Below are 17,000 nucleotides of genomic sequence, written 5' to 3'. Positions count from 1 at the left end.
GAAGCCAGCAAAGTCGCCAATATTAGCTTTTCAGCAAATCTCGCCCACTGTGTCTCACCGTGGCGTTTGAAAGTGGGACCAGTGTACAGTCTCTATCAGTTCACTCCTGGAATGGAATGGCTCAAATTGGGCGTTTGGTTCGTCTGCGGATTAACAATGAAGTCCTTGCATGCGAGGGGCTGCCGTTCATCGCCACCGTGGGGTGAACGTGACTGACAGCTCAAGGAGGAGGAAGAGGAGGAGGAGGAGCAGGAAGTGGGCAAGGATGAGGGGGAAGTTGGACGGAGAGGGATGGAGGGGTGCACCAAGCCAGATTGGGCCATTAGGGAGAGGCAGATAGCCTGAGCTCAGACCTGCCGGGGTGTGATCTCACCAAAGCATCAAGACTGGGCCAATCTCAGTGAACCCCCGCCCAAGTCTAAAAGAGTGACAGAGGGTGAAGGAGAGGGAGACCATCAGAAAGAGAGGGGGAGAGAAAGAAGAGGGGGAAAGGTGTAATCAGTGCCAGACACTTTCTGGCAAGCCAATTCACCAACTTCCCTCAGTATTTAGTATTTACCCCATAATATCATACATTTTTCTAAAAGGGTCAGGTTAGTGTTCTATGCTGTACAGATACACTGTGAGTAATATATAAATTATTAAAAAAAACAAGTCAAAACTTTTAAATGCAATATTTAAGGGACTTAGCCTTTGTAGAATTGTGTTATTGTTTAAAAAGGGGGAAATCTGACATAGGGAAAAGTATGCAATACAAATGTCCTGTCCACACTAATGCAGATGCAAAAACAAACGTTTCCCTCTGTGTTCGTGTCTCTCGATCACAAACAGTGCTTTAAGTCACTAAAATGGAGATTTTTACAAACGCCTTCCAAAGTGCAGATTTTCTAAAAGTCTGGTTTCCGTGTATTCGTGTCTACATGTAAAATAAAAATAACAACAATGGCGACTATGTACCAACAACATCCGCTTCACCCAGTATTACCTGGACCAGAATGGTCTTCTCTCGTATTTGACAGATTGTTGATTTACTTTATCACCACCTACTGGCACGGTATGCTTGTTTGAGCATTTGCAGTTGTTTTTGTCTTCTCGTCTGGGCAGAGATTTTTTTTTTAAACAGAGGGGAAAATATCCGCAGTAGTGTAGACAGGGTGCGAGAACCGAACCAGAGATTCAGTGCCAACTTTTGAGGACAAAATTGGAAGCTCAGCTCAAATATTTCCGTTTATCCTTCCAATCCCCCCATCTCGTACTCCTTCTCTGTCGCACCTTCTTTGCCTTGTGACATACTCGATTGCTGCCATTAACCCACTGAATTAAGAGATGCAACTTAACCCTTCCCCAAAACCCTGTACTGTGTGTTTTCCTTCTCGAGTGAGCACATCTTTGTGGATTTGGAACACGGAATGCTAATTCTCATGGCATTATTATGAAAGCTGCTCCTTTTCTCTCATGGAGGTGCGTGTGGGCGGGTTAGAGGGGAGGCTGGGAGGCTGCTGAGACCCCGCCGTTATCAGCACCAGATGCAGGTTGACTTCAGACTTTCAATGGAAGGTAAAGAGAGAGAAGGGGGAAATTAATGAGAGCCATAAAAGCCAGCAGGATAAATAATTAGCCAACTGGTCCTCAGATCCGTCCCTTCATTTGCAGCTACAAATACATTCTGCTCGGAAAGTTTGTTTGTCAAATCTGCAAGCTGACGCTGTTGGCTCTTTTTTGTTGTTGTTTTGATTGCATACATGTGTGTGTGGTTTCTGGATTCATTTATTGGTGTTTTTCTGTCCTGTCTCCTCTTTATTTGTTATGTTTAACCAAGTAGTTTCTCTGTCCTGCCACCAATAATTGGCCGGAGCAGTGCTTCCTCCAAATATGAGCGGCACACGCAGGGAGAATTCAGCGATTATAACATTCTTCATAAATCATCTGGATGAGAGAGTGTCATATTTGTGTCAACCTCTTTGTTTAGAATAATCACAAGGACATAATGTTGCTTGTTTACCTGTGGCTGGCGTTCCCCGGGTGACCAGTGTGGGCTGTAAAACATTTTGCATTAAGCAGATACAGAATCAGACTTTTCTCCAGCTACACTCACGCCTGTGCACAACTGATGTCATTCCAATGAACCGATTGCCGTCGTCAGGATCACAGCTAATTTTTTTGCTGCATTAAGGGACACTTTGTGCCAGTGCACTGTGTGTTGATCTGGAGTGTTTACATGCGGTTCACTCCCTGAGGATTTTGTATTATTGTTGTCACACTATATGGAGCACAGCCACTCGCATTGTTCTAATACACCACCGGTAGATTTGAAAAGAGCTGAGCAATCACTGAAAGACTTACATTATCCTCCAGTCTTTGATCGCTATTCATGTGTCTGCGCTAAGTAATCTTCCCCTCTAATCTCATTCACAGATATAAATAAACAAGTAATGCTCTAAATGAGAGTGAGAGAGCACATGAGTGAACATCCAGGGGATTATGGTAATTTGTGGATAAATGGAGGTGTTCAAAAATGTGACTTTTTATTAAGAAAGTTACTTCTTTAAAATCGTTTTTTGACTCCATGAACCTTTAGAGATGAATCAGTATTTCTCTTAAATATCCTACTGGGTGAAGTGAGGATCTTTTAATGTTTTTTGTCTTGTTTTTCCTTTTTTTGCATTTTCAGACAACAAATATTAGCATTTAGCAGATTTTTTTTTTTGCCTTACGAAGTTGATTCAAACTTTCAAGAAGGAATATATCAGAAGGAATATATATTTATATATATATTAGTATTTGCTCACTTTGTATTAATAAGTTAACTTATAAATAAAAGCCCAATACCATCCAAATCAGCATGCCTATATTGCTGATTGATTTTTACTACATTGGTCTTTTTTTTCTAATCTCTTCCAACTTGACATTTGGAAAGTCAGAAATCAATTATGTCTCCTTCGCAAATGAAAGGCTGAAAAAACTAGTATATGACTTTAAAGTCAGCCTAGCTCGCCTTTGACATGGCACATTACAAAGGGAAAGGAAAATCACACTGCATACCTGATCCATAAAAAAAGCCTTTGAAATGAATTGCTGGGTGGGATCCAGTCTGGCACAAGTCATGGCATTGATGGCACAGCCCCTGGGCACAGGGATACTTGGCCTGGACAAGACGGTTGCTGGGCCCGTATCAGTGGGCACTGGCCCATCCTCTGGGAGCTCCTAAGCCATGCCGTCTGAAGAAGAACTGATGGGGTTGGCAGCACATATGGGCATGCCACGGGTTTTATTTCAGTCAAAAACACCCCCGATGTTATCGCCTTCAGTCACCAGCACAGCAGCATCACCAAGGCTGACCGAGATGATTGGGCTTCACAGCAAAAAAAAAAAAAACGAAAATTAACTTCAAAACAAAAACTTTCCTTTGTTCCCTCTGCGCAGTTCTTTTTACAGCGTATATATACATCCCAGGTGTTTAAATCTAATTGCACACCAACCTTTCTATCTTCCATATTGTGTTCAGGTGACAATTTGCTCCAGCTAATTGCAAATTTCCCCCGCACCAAAACGTCGGCCTATCACAAATGACATTGATATGTTGAGCATGGGTTCTGCTATAGCCTTCACTACACCAAAACAGGAAGTTGACAGCTGCAGCAGCTTTCAGAAATAGTTAGTTGATAACCATCCACGGGGTAATGAAACTTCCACCTTTGATGAGAAGTTGAAAAGAGAGTGGTTCACTGTTGGCTTGGCAGAACATTAGACATGGCTGCAGGCAGGCAGGGGCAGGCGAGGGATCGAGCTGCTTAAATAGGGCTCATCCAGAGGTGACGAGAGCACTGCATGCGCTGAACTGGAGGTGTGAGCCGGGGCTGCCAGTACATATCTTTTGTCTTTCATTATCTTTATTTCCTTATTATTTTAAATGGCCGGTGTGTGTGTGTGTGTGTGTTTTCTTCACTCGAAGCTTTTTTGATATCCATTTAGATTGGAGCTTCATTAAAAAACCTCAGACAATGGAGTGACTTCTAATTAAGAAGCGCCGCATCTGGCCCCTGGCACCCTATCCCGTTGTTCCATCTATTTTGCTGGGGAGAATTCATTTGTTTCTTAATTAAGAAAAACACCAATAGCGTGAAAAATCTGCTTATGGTACCTGAATCCTAATTAGTTAAATAGTGAGGGGAAGGGGAAAACACATTCCAGTAGCCCTAGAAATGAACCCAGAGCCGATAAAAATGAACTAACTAGCCTTGCATAAATCGAAGCTGGGGAGAAAGTGTACCATCATTATGGCTAAGACAATATGCAAACTATCTTCAAAGAAATCAAATTGCCGGAATGTTTTCATTTGCATGTATTAACCATTAACATAATGAGGAGAAGTGACATTGGACCCGGATTGTGTGTCTGTTCGGATTGATAACTCTGCTGCATCTGCAAATAGTCTCCTCTGCAAAATTATGCTAGCAGTCAAATCAGTGTTGAACTGTGGAGGGAGAGCGAGAGTGATGGAGCGAGTGAGAGAAAGAGGGGAGAGTGGAGGCTTTTTGCTTTTTTCAGTTTTATCAGGGAGCTCTGTGCAAACCTGCTGCAGTGTTGAATCGGAGCCATCATCCTCTGACAGCTATCCTTAAACAGGAAGGGGCCGCGAGTCATTGTCTCTAAGGCTCTGTGGAAAGCTTCTCTGTGTGTGTGTGTGTACGTTTGGGGTACAGGGACGTAGGGGGATGTGCCCATGTGGCTGCTAGCTGGAGATGGACCTCGAGTGGGCACACTTCACACTCCTCCCCCCTCGTACATATCGGACACATGCATGCACACGCCTGCACACAGACTCATGCATACATATGTCTACCCCCTCCTCCGACACACACACTCACAGACACAGACACACACACAGACACACACACACACACACACACACACACACACACACACACACACACACACACACACACACACACACACACACACACACACACACACGCACACACACAACTGAGTGCTTCCAGGATACCAAAGGCTCACTTATCTGTTCTGTAAAGACTCACCATGGCCCACATTGGCGAGTTGGCGGGCAACCAGCCAAATCCACTGTGTGTTCTCCTACTGCAGGCGTCATGCAAAACACTGAACTGTCTTCAATATTCAAAATAATTTTTCCAGCATGCTATTTCCCAGGATCAGGCTCTTAGGTCAAATTATTCAATTAAGTGTCTGTTTATTACTGATACCAAAGCTGGGTGGCGGCTCTACTTATCACCTTTTTTGCAGATTGGTGTTCTCGCAGAATACCACCATAAAGATTGCCTTGGCTGTAATTAAAATGGCACAGAGACAAATTTGGTGCAGGGCTAAGACACGGGGAAATGAACGAGGTAGGGGGAAATTGCAGGGGCTATGTTCTGTCATCCAATGAAAAAGTTGAGGCTGTAAAGCAGCAGAATTATTGTCAGAGCACTACTGTATGCCACAAAGGAGCAGGTATAAGAGGGGGGGGAAATGCTACCTTGTGGTGGCGTTGTTGTCGCCGCGCTGCATTTATGTGCAGAAAACGGTCGGGAAATGGGGCTGTTCTTTGTGGCTCTGACTGAAGCAAGTAAACAGGAGTCAGGGATGGTGGCAGAGCGGATGCTGTGCAGACGTCCTAAACGCCAGCCGGGCTTGCATCCATCCACGGGCCTGTGTGTTTGATGAGCTATTGGCAGGCTATGGGGACACGTGTTCCCGTGCCTCGTGGCAAACATACCTTTCAGCGCCTTTGACTCCACAAGCCTGTGTGTCTTCTCAGGGAAAAAATATGAAAGAAATCAAAGCGCCAATAAGCTGAGGGTGTTAAGCCAGGGAGGGAAAAAAAGGGAAAAGAAAGACCTGAGCGACTTTGGATTTTGACAGAATCTTCATGCGCTCTCTGACAAAAATTTGCATTGTTATCACAGATAACTGGTGATGTTTTTACTTGGTTGTACATTTTTGTGAAATATGTAAAATGTAAACCGAGCCTCTAACGATTCCCCTAATGACGCGATCTTGCTTTTCTCCCCCGAATCGCGTCTTAGCGGGCTTCTCAGTGCGGGATGTCTGATATCTGAATATTAAAAGGAGTTTCAAGCTCATCTGCAAATGTGATTTGCACATATCACACTTTTGCAGTCGTCAAGCTGCTTCATCGCCAAGCTTCTGAGCAAAGAGGGCTGGGGAGGGAAGGGGGAAAGAAAGAAAGATGCACATATGGGTTGCTATTGATATATTCCATTTCTGACCTAATTTAAATCCCTGCCAACAAGCTCATATGCATACTGTACATTTGCTAAATTACAGAGTGTAAACCTTGCCTTCTCCCAGAGACAGGTGTAAACATCAATGTTTGTCATAATGCACCACCAGTAAATATGATAATCGCATCATGCTGCAATAGAGCACAAAATAATTTGGACATCATTTTGATGCCGGAGGGGCCCAGGGGAATGCCCTCCAGAACGAAGGTGGCCGATTGACATGCTATACACGCCAAGATATAATTATGGCTGCCTGTCTTTGTTCCTCCCAAGCTTCCTCTCGCAGCACTAGTAATTTGCTTGTGATATTTTGGTATTCTTTACGATTGAGCTATTCTCTGTGGACCTGAGCATTACGTGGGTGTACGTAAATGAAGATGCAAGGAAGCTGCTCAACTGCCAAAGTTAATGCTGATGGGAAGAGGGAACTTTACAAACCTGATTTGAAATTTCATTTGAGATTCTGACACATGGCCACTCCCCATTCCCTTCTCGACTTTGGGCGCCTGCTCCGAGTGTCATCGCTGGCTATCTGTGTGGGACTTTGCTGATAATAAGGGGCAATGCCAGAATATCTTTAGGGTATGCAGCGTGTCGAGCTGCGGTTTGTTGTCATGATAATCCCCTCATTTGTAATGTCGGGATCAGCAGGTTACGGCTCTCCACTTGCCTGCCATGTCAAGACTTGGGACTGGCGAGGTGGATTGTCATTTCTGAAGCAATATTTTGACAGCGCCTTCACTTTACTCGTATGCTGCAGCTCAAAGGTCAGAGCTGTGCCACTTCCATTTACTGTGTGTGAACACTCAATCCCTGAGGAGTGGAGCTCTCTACACCCCCCCCCCATATGCCTCCACCCCTCTGTCTCTCACACACACACACACACATGCGTACACAGTCTTTCTTTCTGCCTCTCACCATTTAACTTACTTGTTTTAGGAGATATATGTCAAGGCGCGTCCCACACACAGCCTTAGAATGGGTCTAAAGCCTCCAAATTGGAGTACAATTACAACTTATAAACCTTTATAATAGGGTGAATGGAAAGAGGCAGCTCCGTTCAGTTTAGTTCACTGTGATGCCTGATTCCGCCCCCCCATGATTCCAATTAGTGTATCCCTAAGACCGGCACCTTTCCTTCAGTCACTGCTGTCCTCGCTTACCTCGTATCACACACTGCTGGGTATTTTTCAAAAACATACTCCGGTACGATTGTTGCAACAGCACAATGTCTCCATGGTGTAGCTGTCATCCATTTTCCTGTGTGCTCAGTGCCACTCCTCAGACACCGAGGCAGGTTATGTCAACCAAATAAGGCACTTGTCAGTAGTACAAAAAGACATTGTTGCTGGTCCATTGTTACCTGCTCTGCCAGCTATCATATAGAAAGTGATGGAGCGACGGTGTTTTTGGAGCGCGGTGCAGCTCCAGAGCCCCAGGGGTATTATGGGTGTAAATCTCCCTCACACAGTTCTGCTCCAGGCCAGGGAGAGCATCATCATTAGCCGGAGCAGATGGAGGGGCTTCAGCAATGTTTTCCTCTCTCTTCTGTCAGACTATACTGCTGGAATCTGGTTTGATACAACGCGGGTGGATGGGAGCAACAGCCCAAGACCAGACAATGAGTGATGAAATCCACATGTAATCAGATGAAAGCTGCAGAACACACACACACACACAGGCACACACACACACACACACAGACACACACACATAAAGACAGTCTGATTCATCATTTATTAGTGAAGTGGTGATAGTGGATGTTGGTTAAGTGTTGTGCGTGTTCACACTGTATGTTTGTGCTCTTTTGTTTCAGTGGAAAAGAGGCAGCAGGCAAACGGGTGTCACTATAATTGTCTTTAAAGGCTGAATTTGATTTGTTTGTCAGTCAACAGAAAACAAATGTGACGTCGTAATAGTCAATTTATGGTTTTCGGTAATTTTCAAGCAAAAAATATCAAATGTCTTACTTCACAGTCAATTGTCAGTTGGCCAGGGAGAATGAGAAGATGTGTCATCATGGGCTCTGGAAAATTGTGATTGACCTATTTTACTATTTTCTGATGATTTAAGGGTTTATAAAGAAAATAATACGCACATTACTCAATGATGAAAATGTGCCTAATCATTAGCTGCAACCTAATATATATGATATTACTGATAAAACTGTGTGTGTAATATCATTAAATATAAACCAGTGTATCCAGTTTTTAATGTTCCCTCGCATTCTATGAAGATAATCAAATTGTCAAGTTTGCATACATTAATTATAACATATAGACTATAACTGAGGACGCAATCAAATGTTTGACTGACTTTGTGAATAGTTTTATCATGTTGATATCACAACAATATTACACTGCAGTCAGCAGAACATCTAGATGAGCAGTACTAGATAATATCACATGCTCCGGATGTTCTGAAAATGTGGCATTGAACACGAGTGGTTTCAGAGGAAAATGATTTTATTTACTTAGCTGTGTCGTAGAAATTAAGTGGTAGCAGTGGAAACATCATTCCGAGGGAAAGTAGCAGCGCAGCACTGAGGTCAAGCTCATCTAATAGTGGAGGCTATGAAAACGTAGCCAAGTTAACTTTCATTTCCAGCAGACGCTGTGGAGGCAGCACAAACTGTCCAAGTTTAACAAGCAGAGTTTGTAATGCCATCAGAGTGAGTGATGGATGAACAGATATTCTTTTCAGCTTTACTAGTTAATGTTAGCTCGGCAGGAAAAGTCACGTCATTCATTTTGCTGCTCAGAGGTCACCAGCAGATGCTTTTATAAGGATTGTTTTGCATGCTACTCAAATCGTTAGCCGACATTGTGAAGTCAATGGGACACATTTGACCATTCCATTTGTTCCATTTATTTGCCCTTTTTTGCATTACAGACACTTGGCTCTTCCAGTGTTTAAAAAACATATACACTTCCATGAATTTAAACAGGATTATGTGAACTGCAATTATTGTCTTTCCTCACTTGTAGAAAAAAAACAGTGTTGCATGGTTCCTGTGCATTCCAGCAGCACCACACCTGTAATTTAACACAAGATGTCCGTAAAAGCTTTTCCAAGTTTTTAGACTGAATTGGAGCAAATGACCACAATCTGATATTTCATTAAAAAGCCAATATCAGTCTGATACAAAAGTTAAAGCCCAACTACTGCAACTAATCAGTGCAATCATTTATCAATGAGGAGTATTTATCTCCGGCAGCCACGAGCTCCCCATTGATGCAGCAGTATTTCACAGTGTGCTAGAGGCCCGCTATCCAGGGAGCACGGAGTGTGTGTGTGTGTGTGTGTGTGTGTGTGTGTGTGTGTGTGTGTGTGTGTGTGTGTGTGTGTGTGTGTGTGTGTGTGTGTGTGTGTGTGTGTGTGTGTGTGCGTGCGTGCGTGCGTGCGTGCGTGCGTGCGTGCGCGTGCGTGTGTGTGCGCGTGTGTGTGTGTGTGTGTCTGAAGCACTGGCAGAATCCTAATCTTCCAGCAAGAAGCTTCACTTGGCCAGATCAAGAATTAGGAGCGAGGCTGAGGGGGGAGGAGGAGTAAGGGGGGAGGGAAGAAAAGCCCATCTCAGTCTGTGTTTTAAAGGACAGTGCTTTGAATGTCATTTGACAATTTCCTTTTAATTAGAACTAATTTACAGAAAGATGCCCACCAGCTAATCTTTACAGGATAATTAACTTCTATTTTCTTTACTTTTAATTAAAAAGTGGAAAAGATTTAGCTGATCCATAAAGAATTGTTCTTTTGAAATGTTCATCAGACTTCACACTTCTTTTGGCATTGGTAATATTTAGATCATATCTGCTGCTCACAGTCTCCACTGAGTTACTGCAATGATTTTCTCCCCCTTATCCGAGGTATTAAGAAGTGGAACTATCAATAGTAGAAATAGGAACCAGAGGCAAATTAGAATTGAATTAATGAAGAATTTATTGCAAAAGGAACCCTCCATCCCTCACAATACTGGAATGAAATTGACATCTTAGATATATCCATTTCATAGAAATTCCTTGATGGGAAAATATTGTTTTATCTACATTATTTGATACAGTAATCATTTTTCTTTTTCTGAAGGCTCCCCATTAAATTCTTTGAACTGACGCTCGACTAAAAGCTATTTGTTGCAGAAGCAGTTGTAGCATTTCCGGCGCTGCTCTTCCAACCACCACAGTGAGGCCGCTGAATGTGATGAATGCAACGCTTTTCAGGTTAAACAGCAGCGTCTTATTAAGCTCTGACTTAGACACAGTGAAGTGCTCGCTGCCTCTGCAGGATGAAAACTCCCTCAGCCTCATCAGAGCTGCTGGAGAAAAGTCTTTTCTCGCCACTGTTAGCACCTTCCAGCAGACTTTTTACTTAGTGGAGATAAAGTGAGCCAATATGAGGTGAGCGTGCTGTAGACAGAGCCTCCACTCGTCTGCAGACAAGCCAATGGCTGAAGATGGATGCCCCCACTTAACCATGATAGCTCCCTGGAGGAGCCTCACTCAATGGCTTCATTAAAAGTGAACGTTCTAGTGAAAAGCTCGCTTATAAACCAGTAATTAAGACCACACATATTTTACCCGCTTTGTTTCAGCTGTCACGTCCGGTGTACAGGCACATGGTTAAATTTTATTTCCTTAGAAGTAACAGAATGACACTAATAAATCACTCAAAAGAGGAGAAGCAAGTCTGTAACAGGAAAGGCAGCATACTAACAATTTAAAACAGCATTTTAATATGTTCGATGCCCCTGCAAAGCAAATGTTACCATGCAAGAGAGGCATTAACTAAGCCCATATTACTTGGAGGACAAGCTTTGTGACTTTTATGGACCAGACGTTGTACCAGTGTCCACTTGGATGCACGTGTGTGTGTGTGTGTGTGTGTGTGTGTGTGTGTGTGTGTGTGTGTGTGTGTGTCTGTAATCTCCAGAGAGACAAGTAGAGGCAGTAGAGTGAAGCAGGACCCAGCTAACTCCACAGAGAAACTGGCTGGCATCTGCTGAAGCCCTCGGGCACGCTCAGAGGTGCCTCCAGCATTTTAATGGCATAGTCAAATGCCAGCATGTTTTCATGCCATTCCAATTCAAATTCATTGGATAAAGAAGTAAGCGTGTGTTATTCCCCTTCAACAGTCCAGACAGAAACACTGGGCGCAACAACACAGAACTTAGCAAGTCTGCAAACATGTTGGGATCCAACGTTGTGTCTGATTGGAGTAAGATACTCCACCGAATTATGTTAAAGCATTTGAAAATGTGAACAGAAATAAATCAGAACATTATTCTGCATCTGGGTAGCATTTTCAGCAGCTCCGCAGACAGTGATAGTGATACCGTTTCCCGGTCGTCAGGCGTGTCTGCTTCTTACTGCACCAAGCAGAAACGTACAGTTAGTGGGTCATCTAAATGCATGATGTCATCAGATGTCATCTCTCGTGCTGCAGCCTCACAGAGGAGATTGTGTGTTTCCCATGTGCGTGTGCGTTCTACAAGGATGTGAATACATTTATTCATCCACCCCCGATGAACCCGCCCTCCTTCCCCCCTTCTTTTTTTTTTCACCACAATTTCCAGACGAGCGTTGGTGCTGAGTTTTCAAGCAGTTTGTTGACTGTTGATTGTAAGTGCCCAAATTTAGGAAGGCAGCCATTTCTAATCACGAGAATTACATTGCTTAGCAACCGGAAAATCAAGTTAAACAATACCATTGCTTATACTTGGTCACAGACTGCGGCTCTGAGAACACATCAGTCTCCAGTGAAGCTGCTCCATGCTCCTCCCAGCACACACACAATCACACAAACACACACACACACACACACATTTACACACAAACAGCCCTTCACAGAAAGAAATATACAAATGGTAATTTACTTTTGACTTGTGTTACAGCATTAGCTCCACATTTAGTTTGATCACAGTGTACATCGAGGAAAACGGCTCCTTTTTCTGAAACATTTACGCAGTACGAAAAAAAGATGATTGAAATGAGAAATTCCTTTGAGGGTTCCTGTAGCATATTAAGCTATTAAGAGTTGCGTAAATGGTATCTATTTCATTACAGTGATCAAGGATTAAATTAGAGGCTTGAGCCCTGTAACATATACACTCTGTCTCCTCTAAGGCTGAGGGAGCCCTCTGCTTCCCAAAGGTCATTAGAGCTAAGGAGAGAGTATGGCCCCCAGTCTCTCCTCGCCTCCCTCCACTTTCTCCTCCCTCGCTTTCTCTTCTGTCTCACACTTCCCAACCCATCCTGCAAGGAGACAGGCTTTTTTCTCTCTGTTTCACATTTTTTTGTCAGAGAGCAAATGTTTATCCATTTTTTTCTCCAGCTGTGGGGGTAAACATGAGCCTACCTGGCTCACAGCGTAGAGCCACTTGCAACTTGAGTCAAAGTCTACATTTCTATAATTCCTCCCACGCAGAAGTTTTAAGAGTCCTGCAAAGTACGCGTGTGTGCTCACCTGGAAGTGAGGAAGGCCCCGTATCAGTGTTGGCACAAAGGGCCAGTCACACGGAGCAGAGCTGGCAGGGATTGAACGGCGTGGCCCTGTTGGATTTTAGGGCTGCATTATGCATTCATGTTTAGTCTCAGGTGCTACGTTTTATCCCCAGGCCAGCTTGGACACATTTTCAATGAGCCTTTTGGATGAAAAACTGTATAGGTGGGAGCAAAAATGATTTCCATGCTTATAGAGATCTGCCGCTTTGTTCTGTCAGATTCAATTACCTCACCTCTAATTAGGGAGCTATAGAGGAGGCTGGGTTTGTGATCCACACATCACACTGTGGAGCCTGCTGATAATGCGAGGTATCGCTATCACAGCCCGACCACAAGCTCACCACATTGCGGACGGCTGACAAGGCACGCCATGAAATTAGCAGTCAGTTATACAGTTTCGCTCATACACACGTTTGTTTAGAGCTCTGGTTTATTTCAAAAGTTTGAGTTTCCGAGACAAGGTTGGCACATCTGTGTGTTTTTCCCCCCCATGTTCTGTTTTAGTCGACTCAGGCACAGACTTGTGTGTTTTCCTGAAAGATGCCCACTCCACCACCTCTGTCCGTAATACTCCTCTCTTCCCTGCTCCCCTTCCTCTGTGACTCATTAATCCTCTGTCCATCATATGGTCTCAGAGTATCACCCCATTTTATAGACTCAGTTGGGGCATTACCATATCCCTCTCTGGAGCTCCACTCCACATGGCCGATCCCTATCAGACAGAGGCCATGCCATGAACAAAAGAGCCACTGTGATCAAGCCTGTATTCAGCTACCAATGTCTCTATTAGCATTGGCTGCTCCTGCCTGCTGCTCCTGGTGCATGACTGTTTGAACAGGGCTGAGATGTCTCGCGCTGCTCAGCAGAGGAAGAGTGTGATGATTGTGGATGAGACAGTTCAGAGTGGAGGGAGCGGGTGACAGGGCTGCGGGGGTGTGGGGATATCTGGACACTGACCCAGATTGAGAAGAAGTTCAGACAGGTTGCAGTTTCACAAAACGTCCTTATAAAGTTGAGTAGATAGTGTCATTGTGCTGGGATGATTTTAGCTCCTCTATAAAGTAAACCTTGTGGATTAGCACGCGACTGAACAGAACAGCTGCTGGGCTCAAGGTTACAGATAGTTATTATAGGTGCAACTATTCTCTTATAATCTAATGATTATTTTTCATGGTTAACTGATTTATTATTTAGTCAAGTTCAAACCGTTTTGGCTTGTGACCTCAGAGAAGTGAAGTGAAGTGTCCTTGTGAACCCTCATCACAGGTTAATGCTTTAATGAAGAAAATGAGCAATTAAATCAAAGAGGGATTGTTTCATCTCAAGGTCTTTTAGAGGCTGGAATATGTAAAAGTATCCAGGATTTCACCAGAGAAACGGCAGAAATCAAAGATGAAACATAATTGTGTGTTATATTTGTTTTGATGTACTTATTATCATTATTAATGTTTATATCTCATTTTATTGGTGCACCCTTATTTATCTTGTAACCCTGCCTCCAGGGTGTGAACACTCCGTTCAAACCTGAGGACACATGGTCTCTGCATGTTTTGTCTGAGCAAAACCCAAAGGAGTTCAGTTTTAAATTATAAAAGATATACAAAAGTACAAAATAGTGGCATGTGAGAGGCTGGAGCAATTGACTGCATTGTTTGCTTGATAAATTAAATCAGTCAATTAAAAATCATGGCCCATAATTTTCACCTCAATACAAGACAAAATTGTTTTGTACTCGACAGGGGTTATATTCAAATCATAATATAACAACATTTAAAAAACAGAAAAATCATTAGAAGATGGTGGCGTCTTTTTTTCTTCTGTAAACACTGTGGAAGTTTGAGACGCCCACTCGGAGCAGAGCAGTCTTCTCTGATTACACTGACGGAACCAAACAGATGCAGTTGGTTGAAAACGAGAAGAAAAAAAACGCCCCACAGATTCCCAGGGGATTTGTGGCTTTCCAAAAAACAGTGTTTATGCTGTGCTGTCACCTCCCATTCAAAATTCCTTGGTTTTACAAATTTGTGCGTCTGTTGTGACGAGCGCGCCTATTAAGAGTGGGCTGCTCCGTGGTGAAGTGCAATGCGGACGCTCTCCCTGCCGTGCCATTGGCCATCTAAACTCCGGAGGAGGCCTGATAAGAGGGTGAAGCGGCAGACATTCCTCTGGCCCAATTCGTCAGCAGACCCTATAGAAATGCACCAACAAGCGCGGGTCACACAGTGAATGTGACAGGATTTTAAACAGTACACAACTAAATATAGCAGGAACGCCACTATCAGAAAATGAGTTAGGAGTGTGGTGCTGGTCGTTTAGAAAGTCATTATTCTTATCATTGCTGTCTCTGAAATAATTTCAGGTCTCTCCATGCAATGAATACTGTATAATAAACTAAACACGTGAGAATGCGAACAAACTTTGGTAATCTATGCGGTTCCCCAAGAAGTAGCCATCGGACCCCCTTTAATGTCTCCAACTGGGTGGAGCATTTCATTTTTCCATATTCAGCAAGGCCTCCAGTATCTCTATCAGTTTGAAAATGCTCCATTTAGTTACTATCTGTTGGAGTGGGGAAGTGAGATGCCCTTATTCTGAGTCTATTAAACCTCAGCTCTATCTCATCTTATCTCCCTAATCTTTGTGTCTTATTGACCATGAAGTTTATCTTTAATCTCCCTTTACCCTTATTATCACACAACACTGTAGGTCTATTTTCTATGGTGCAATGGCGCTGCTGTATTTGCCGGCAACAGAGGAAGAATCGTTTAGTTGTACACACAGTTCTTATTCAGCTGTGTAATGGAATGTGTACAGAGCGTGCGTATAGAAATGTATTTCCCCGCTTTCTTTCACACTGTCTTCAATTGGCTTGGCAGGAGCTTTTAACGGCAGTCATACAATCTCCCCTTGATACTGCGATATTTATCTCCCGGTATCATCTTAAGCGATGGTAGACTCATCGAGTCACTTCACGCTTCACTTCACTCCTCAGCGAATCAGCAGAAGGCATCAGATAAGATCATAAAACTGTATCCTAATTTAAAAGCAGCACTGTGGCTCCACAGTGTCTATTAGAGATCTGTGTGCTAATTCTTTTCATGTCCGGGGCTCCTGCAGATGTAGGCTTCTACAAAGGAGTAATTTATAAGACTAATGAAAAGAGCAGGCAGTTTGTGGACATCAGGGGGGTCTTTTATGGGGCTCGGTGTGGGAAGAAAGAGAAACAGGAGAGGCACACCAGCCCCATTTTGTGAACTGAAATTATTGCTTTATTAAAGCTGAGGGGCTCACACCCTCTACAATAGAACAAACATGCTGAAAGGTGTCGAGAGGATATCAGTGCACTCTGTTTGAGCTCCAGGATGATGCACAGGAGGCAGCAACATAGCTCATGTGTGACAGGCAGAGACGGAGACAGCATCCACATCTAGCAGGCAGCAGTGGCAGCACTTTTGATATGATTATTCAGTTTAATCACGGCTCATAATACTTGGAGGACAAGCTTTGTGACTTTTATGGACACATAAAAACATTTTTTTGTTTTTGCTTGGAGTGAGTTATTTCAAATATAAACTAACCTTAAACTGGAAGTGTTCCGTCGCTTCTTTGCGATGGTAATTCATGTGCTGACATTGTAGACGTGTTTTGTGGGAAGGAGAGGTGTGCAAGATGCACATTATCTTAATAACATTCAAATGCCGGGTGAGATGTTTTTCACAGCTAATACAATTCAGGTAGCAGTACAGTAATTCCATCAACGCCCTTGATTGAAGCAAAATGGTAATATGCAAATACCAAAAGAGATGTACAGCTACAAGCAAAACTCCGAAATCATTTAGATTTAAAGAAATAATATTGCACAGAGAGGGGAAAAATTAATCACACGGAAAAGTGTCTCCTTTAAGATTGCACTGGTGTATTACCCGGAGGCATGGAATGTAAATGGAAAATCAACATTGTACCCTGTGATAAGGCTAACAAATTAATAAAAGTATTTTTCTTTCCTCCTCCCATGCTGATGCCTGTATGAAAAGTCTGGAAAGGAACTTTTTTTTTTTTTCCTCCTTCCCTCCATCTGTGTGAGGTTTTGTTTTGCAGGTAGCAGGATTAACATCACAGCTCACCTTGGCTGCATGTCAGCTTGTTTTTCAGAGAGCACACAGTCTCAAAGGGCTTTTTCAATATGCTGTAATGGAATGAAAATAAAATTGGAATGAAATATTAAGGTAAAATAATATTC

At 43.2% G+C, this 17,000-nt stretch overlaps 1 protein-coding gene across 2 annotated transcripts in view; it reads left to right on the top strand.

Moving 5' to 3' along the window:
- Positions 1-17,000, top strand: part of zfpm2a (zinc finger protein, FOG family member 2a) — a 117,312-nt gene that overhangs the window by 16,046 nt on the left and 84,266 nt on the right. The gene's annotated exons all lie outside the window — the stretch shown is intronic.

Source organism: Hippoglossus stenolepis, chromosome 8 (genome assembly GCF_022539355.2).
Source record: "Hippoglossus stenolepis isolate QCI-W04-F060 chromosome 8, HSTE1.2, whole genome shotgun sequence".
NCBI lineage: Eukaryota > Metazoa > Chordata > Actinopteri > Pleuronectiformes > Pleuronectidae > Hippoglossus > Hippoglossus stenolepis.
This window is presented reverse-complemented; position numbering and strand designations above follow the sequence as displayed.